Source organism: Bradysia coprophila, unplaced genomic scaffold (genome assembly GCF_014529535.1).
Source record: "Bradysia coprophila strain Holo2 unplaced genomic scaffold, BU_Bcop_v1 contig_93, whole genome shotgun sequence".
NCBI classification, from domain to species: domain Eukaryota; kingdom Metazoa; phylum Arthropoda; class Insecta; order Diptera; family Sciaridae; genus Bradysia; species Bradysia coprophila.
Genome location: NW_023504021.1, coordinates 511,140 through 518,233, shown reverse-complemented (window position 1 = coordinate 518,233; position 7,094 = coordinate 511,140).

Sequence of the window (7,094 nt, the reverse complement as noted above, 5' to 3'; positions counted from 1 at the left end):
CATTACTTGGATTTTCAGTATTATCCTCATCATTTTTAGAGTCTTGTACAATGTTTTGTGGATCTTCAGCCTTATTACTAACGGTGCGGTGTGGTTGCAAAGTAGTTTTCTTTCCTAATTATTATTGGTAATGATCTCCTGATCATTTTAGACATAAAGACCACGCATCACATGCTACTGACACCATAGACATATTTTTCATCAACTTTACTTTAAACATCACTAGGCCACAACAAAAAAATTTCGACTCTTCCGGAAAGGTGGTATAGTATGTTGAATTTAGACTCGGTCCCTGATTCTGAAATTCTATACCATTGGTCTGAAAGACGGCTACTGCGTCCAGAAGAAGGACTAAAATTTAGATTTAGGGAAAAACTAAAGTTGTTAAAGTGGCGGATGTTGAGTATGCCGCGTCCAGATATGAATGTAGGGCGACAGAACAAGGATGTAGCTACCTTAAAATCCTTGTTCTGCCGCCCAACAATCATATCTGGACGTGATTCACATCCGCCACTCCATAAAATTCAATTTTATTTCAATTCATTCTACAATTCAATTTATCTCAAAAACCGCCCGCCGACTTTTTTCTTTCTTTATGCCTAAAACGATCAGGATAATAACCAATAATAAATTAGGAAAATAAACTACTTTGCATTACACTTTTAATTAGACTTTGTTCAACCACATCGTGTACTACTATCAAAACATTGAAAGTCTACAGAATCATCAGAAAACTCATCCATTTTTAAAGTGTTTACGAAGTGTTTCGCTTGAATATCAAAAATGCAAACCACAATAACTTTATACTTACACGAATTATTGAATAGGCCAACTCAAAAGTACCTTCGGAATATTTTAGACAATCGCACTAAAATGAATATGTTCTAATCTGATCTCAAATAGCAACTCACAAATTTGTAGGAGTCAACAACTTTCACATTAGCAATGTGTGTATACATTAATGCTTGTTTAAGCTACAAACGTAAATAAGACGTCTCATAATCCCTATAATATGTTACATCGTAAAAGAAAGAATTGTTCAACGGGCTATAAGTTATCACAATTAGATTTAATGAAAAGAGACAACATCTACAAGTGCACTAGATTCTGTTACTTGGAATATAGCATTTAGGAGATCGTTTTTCGCGTCAAAAATTGAAACCAGATGTCTAATATACAGCTTTTAAATAGTGAAACAGCTGAATTGCACGTTCTGCTATATTTATTCTTCAGGTCAATTAAGGTTGTTCAGGTCATTCAGGTTTTTCCAAGATCAGATTTTCAGGTTTCCAGGTCAATCAGGTCAGGTCAAAATTTAACAAATCAGGTTTCAGGTCAAATCAGGTTCAGGTGACCTGACTTAGGTTTCAGGTCGACCTGACCTGATTCCGAGCCTTAGTACAAAGAAGTAATCAAGAATAGTGCTTGTGCCAGATATTAAAATTTTTGAACACAGAAAGTTTGATAAGCAACATTACGTGCAAATCGCAAATGTATCTCTCGACTGCTTTGTGTTTGTGTGTCAAATTTCAGGGTACCAACTGGTGCATAATAAATGAAAATACAAAACTTCAACGAACGAACGAAGTTGAAGTTTTTTCTACCGAGTGTGATAACATTTCTGCCCTAAAATGAACAACCGAAATCCGTTTGCCAAGAAAACATTGGGCCGTATTCGTCGCCGTCCTAACAGACAGAGACAAACCGAACGACAGCTACAAGAAGCGTGTAAGATCATAATCCGTCCGACTTTTTATTACATGAAGTTTTCTGAAAATTTTCTTAATTACAGTAGCCCAAATCGAACATTTGAAACAAATGAAAGGGACAGGTATTTGCTTGTCAACTGTTTCCAAGACAGTCAACCAAAAGCTTGGCGAAGGCGATTTCAGTGGCGCCATGAGAGTTTTATGTTCCAAAGAAATGATAGCAGAGATAAACGTTGAAACGCTGTCAAAATTACAATCAAAACATCCATAGGATACATTGCCAGTCATAGACAAACATACACCCGAAGAAATTTTGCCAATAACTTCAAGTGAAATAATCTCGAAGAGCATTTCCAGTTTCCCGATAAGCTCATCAGGTGGTATTGATGGTCTGAGACCTCGCCACATTAAAGATTTAACGTCGTTCACTTGTGGCGATGCAGCTGAGAAACTGAGAAAATCAATAGCCAAACTGTCTGACTTGGTGAAGAACGGAAAAATAGATCAGAATGTTGTTCGAATAGTCTACAGTGGACGATTAGTCGCTTTCATAAAAGACAATGGCGATATAAGACCGATTGCGGTTGGAACTTTTTGGCGTAGACTGGCCGGAAAAGTAGAATGCGGTGACATTATTGATCAGCTTTCTGAAAAAATAAAACCATTCCAACTTGGTTTCGGTGCTAAAGGAGGTGCAGAAGCAATAATACACGCTGTCCGATCATTTATTTCCAATTCATACGATGAACCAATGATACTCCTGAAATACGATTTCTCAAACGCCTTCAATGAACTTAAACGACAATACCTACTGGACGAAACGAAGAACATTTGTCCGAGCCTATATCCGATGATGAGACAAGCTTACGGCAGCTTCACTAACTTATACTTCAACCATCAAGTAATTTTATCCAGAAGAGGGGTCCATCAAGGAGATCCATTAGGTCCAGCGGGTTTTTGTATCGGAATATCAAAGCTAGTCCACTCATTGTCATCCCGTTTAAATGCATGGTATCTCGATGATGGAACAACCGGAGACAACTTTAAAAATACCATGGAAGATGTTAAACGTATCAAAGACTTCCGAGAGGTTTCAGGACTGACACTTAATCCATCGAAGTGCGAAGTACATTTCATAAACGCAACCAAAGAACAGAAAGATGCCATGTACGCTGCTATATCAGAAGAATTACCCGGCATTCGTCTGATGGAAGAAGTTGATCTTCTCGGATCGCCAATACATAATTCATTAATTCCAAATTTCATTAAACAGAAAAAAGACATTGTACAATCGATGTGCGAAAGACTGAAACTCCTAGATGTCCACCCCGCATTGTGCCTGTTCCGATATTGCATGTCATCGCCGAAATTCATCTATCTGTTACGAACTTGTCCAACTTTCATGTTTCAAAATCTTCTGGAAGAAGTTGATGAACTTTTTCGACAAACATTGGAAAATATTTGCAACATTAAAATGACCCCGAAAGTTTGGAGACAAACAACGTTACCTTATTCGTTGGCTGGAATTGGCATAAGAAAACTTGAAGATTTGGCGATTCCCGCATATCTTTCTTCAATTTTTCAATCAAAAAATTTATCAAATGTTTTATTAGGTCAACTGAATTTGGACATCGTTGACACCGAAATCAAAAAATTGATCGATGATCTGCCGTCCAGCCTGGTACCAGACACAGAAGCAAAACGTGAAAACCAAACAAATTGGGATTACCCGAATATGAAATTAATTTTCGAAACATTGTTGAGCAATGCTGACCAAACAGATAGAGCGCGCTTACTTGCATCATCCAAAAACGAATCGTCAAAGTGGTTGCAAGTGATACCGTCGTCTGAGTTGGGCCTACTTTTGAACAACAATACAGCTCGAATTGCGATTGCCATACGTTTGGGAGGGAAAGTATGCGAAAAACACACTTGCCGATGTGGAAAAACTGTCGAAGAAAACGGCCACCACGGTTTATCATGCATTAGGAGCGCTGGCAGAATTCCGAGACATGTAGGATTCAATAAAATAACCTTGAATGCCTTATCTAAAATCGATTTCCCGAGCATGCTTGAACCGCCTGGAATAAGCAGATCGGACGGAAAGCGCGTTGACGGTGTAACCATCACTCCATGGGAACGAGGAAAATCTTTGGTTTGGGATGCTACAGTTAGCGACACCGTTGCTCCATCATACCTGGCCCAATCAGCGAAAATCGCTGGCTCGATCGCAGATCAATCAGAACGTCATAAACATAATCACTACATGGCATTGAAACGAGACTACATATTCACTCCTATCGCTTTCGAAACGTTCGGGCCAATGGGAGAGGACACTAAGAAATTCATAAATAAAATCGGAAAACTGTTGCAACAAAAAACTGGAGAAAAGCGCTCGACAAATTTCTTGATACAACAATATTCAATAGAAATTCAGAGAGGAAACTGTGCATCAATTTTGAAAACGTTTGAAAATGACGATGCTAATGCCGTTTCAAACATATTTGATTTGTTATAAATCTAAAAACTAATTAGAATAATTTCTTTATAAAAAAAAACTGTGGTCTTTAACATCATGTGTAATTACCAGTGGCTACATAACCAAACAGCTGAAATTACTGCATCGTCAATGAATTTGCAAAAATTTCATTGAAACCACACCGGCAATTTTCCATAGTTCCTACAGCCTAGATTCATGTGAAATCCACTTAAAAACACTAATTAGCGTAAAAAGCGATAATCTGTCGAAACAGAGAGAAAAATCGAATCCCCAAAATCTCCTCAAAAAGGTAAAAAAAATGTATTTATAACCGCTGTGCCGGCAGCGGAGCGTCCACTACCAAAAATCATATAACAAAAAAATGCCATCCGAAATGGCCAAACGGCAAGCAAAAATATTTTTGCTTCACTGTGCTTTCGAGTAGCTTCCAAGTGGCCAACTTGAAGAGTGGTAGCGTGGCCGAAAACATCACCACCACGCCGTGTGAGGTGTCTAAGCTCAGGACCTGCTCTATCGAATAGAGAAGAAATCCCGTCACCACACTCAACCTGGTCCGCACAGCAAGTGCGGAAGTGTTACCGACCCTAAGTTTCCTTTTCACTTCCAAAGTGTTTTCACCCAAAATTAAAACCGTATCATATCGTGTGTGGTGTCGTTGGATAGGTCTTGAACGCGCCGTCATTTTGACCGACCGATGCACTGGCGGAAGAAACCGAAGATAGACCAATAATAAGAAACGTGGGATCGGAGGATATGCCCGACATAACTGTTGATGAAGTCAAAGCTGCAGTAGCCAAGATGAAAAACAAAAAGTCTCCCGGAGAAGATCGTGTTCCAGTGGAAGCCATTAAACTAGGTGGAGACTCATTATTAAAGGCAATCACGGCTTTGTTTAATCAATGTCTCCAATGGGAAGAAGTACCAGAAGCCTGGGAAAATGCGGTAATTACATTGCTGCATAAAAAAGGAGACATAACAAAGCTGGAAAATTACCGACCCATAAGCCTATTGTCAACACTCTACAAGTTGTTTATGAAAATCATTACGAAGAGGAACACTAACAAGTTCGACTTCTATCCAATGAAATTCATAACGACAAGAATAGCAAGAATGAGAGCAAAATTCACAACTATTGACACAAGTGCAAAAAACGATAACCCAGGCAATAATTTACCAAACACATTACAAACTATAAACCCAAGAAACGCACAAAATTTAACGATGAACATATCCAATGAAGAAAAACTAGAGGAACATTGGGTCCCTCTACCATACATTGGAAACATATCAAACAAAGTCGGTGGATTCCTCAGAAACAGGCTAAAATGGAAAGTGACCTTTACACCAGGCATCAAAGTCCAAAATATGCTAAATGGAATTAAGGATAAAGAGAAAAATGAACCAGCTGGGGTATACAATATACCATGTAATTCTTGCAATGAAACATACATCGGAGAATCGAAAAGAGTTATCCAAAGATTAGAAGATCACAAAGGAAACGTCCGTCGAATGAATATAACAAATCAACAGTAGCGAGGCACACAATCAGAAATAAAGGACATAAAATTAATTGGCAAAACTCAAAATTAATAGTCAGAGAAAATAATTTCCATCTGCGAAAAATCAAAGAAGGTTTGGCCATTCAACAAAACCAAGGTCAATTGATGAACATCGATAAAGGTCTGGTCCTAAGCAATGCATGGAAACCAATATTACCAAAAATATCAGACATCACACATACACCAAAACCAATAGAACAAATAACATAGCAACACGCACACATACAAACAATCATAGTAACCGATACAATACATTAGTTCCCTGAAGAAGATTACTGACTGTAATCGAAAGCTCGGAAAAAATAAATTATCGAAAGATCAAACCACGTATCCAATTATTAAAAAATGAAAGTTCGACTTCTACCAACCTGTTGAACAAGCTGCTTTCAGATCTGGTTTCAGCACAAACGACCATTTGCAGGTGATGAGAACGCTTATTGAGAAGGATAGTAATAAACGGGAGATATAAAAATCAAAAAAGGAAATATAAAAATCAAAAAAGGAGATATAAAAATCAAAAAAGGAGATATAAAAAACAGAAATGGAGGTATAAAATTAAAAGTCGAATATAAAATATTTGAAATTGCAGATAAATAATTAAAAACAGGAGATAATAAAATTAAATTTGGAGTCATACCGTCTCCTTTTTTGAATTTAATATCTTCATTTTAATTATTTTTTATCTCCATTTTTGTAATATCGTTATCTCCAATTTTTAATTTAAAATTTTCATTTTAATATATATTTATCTTCAAAATTAAATTTTTTATCTGTAAAATATATTCATTTATCTCCAAAACTAAATTTTTCATTTTCAGAATTTAGTTTTTTATCATCTTTTTTATTTTATTTATTTCCAAAATTAATTTTTTTAATTCCAAAATTTAGTGAAAATTATCTCAATTTTTGAATTTTATTACGTCATGTAATGTGCATACAAATTTTTGAAACTTGAGTCAGTTTTCATAGCAAGCGCTCTAATTGTGCAAAATTGTAGTGGCAGGCACAGTGCCGCATCCAGCATATTCAGCGCCCTGGACCATTTTGGTTTCTAGGGCCTCTTTTTATGAAACACCTTTTTAGTTTTCATGATGTAAAATAGATTGAGGAAATTGCTCTCGTCACTCCTTCGAGTCAGTCTTTCCAATGTCCATACAATCCGGAGGAAATAGCGATTTTATCTAAAAAATTCACCTCTCAATTAAAATCATTGAAAGGTGAGTTTGTTTATATGAAATTGCTATTTCCTACACTCCATAGAAATTTTGACATTAGACCATACCTGGGAAATTCCAGCGTAAGTCATGTTACCAAAACAGAATTTTG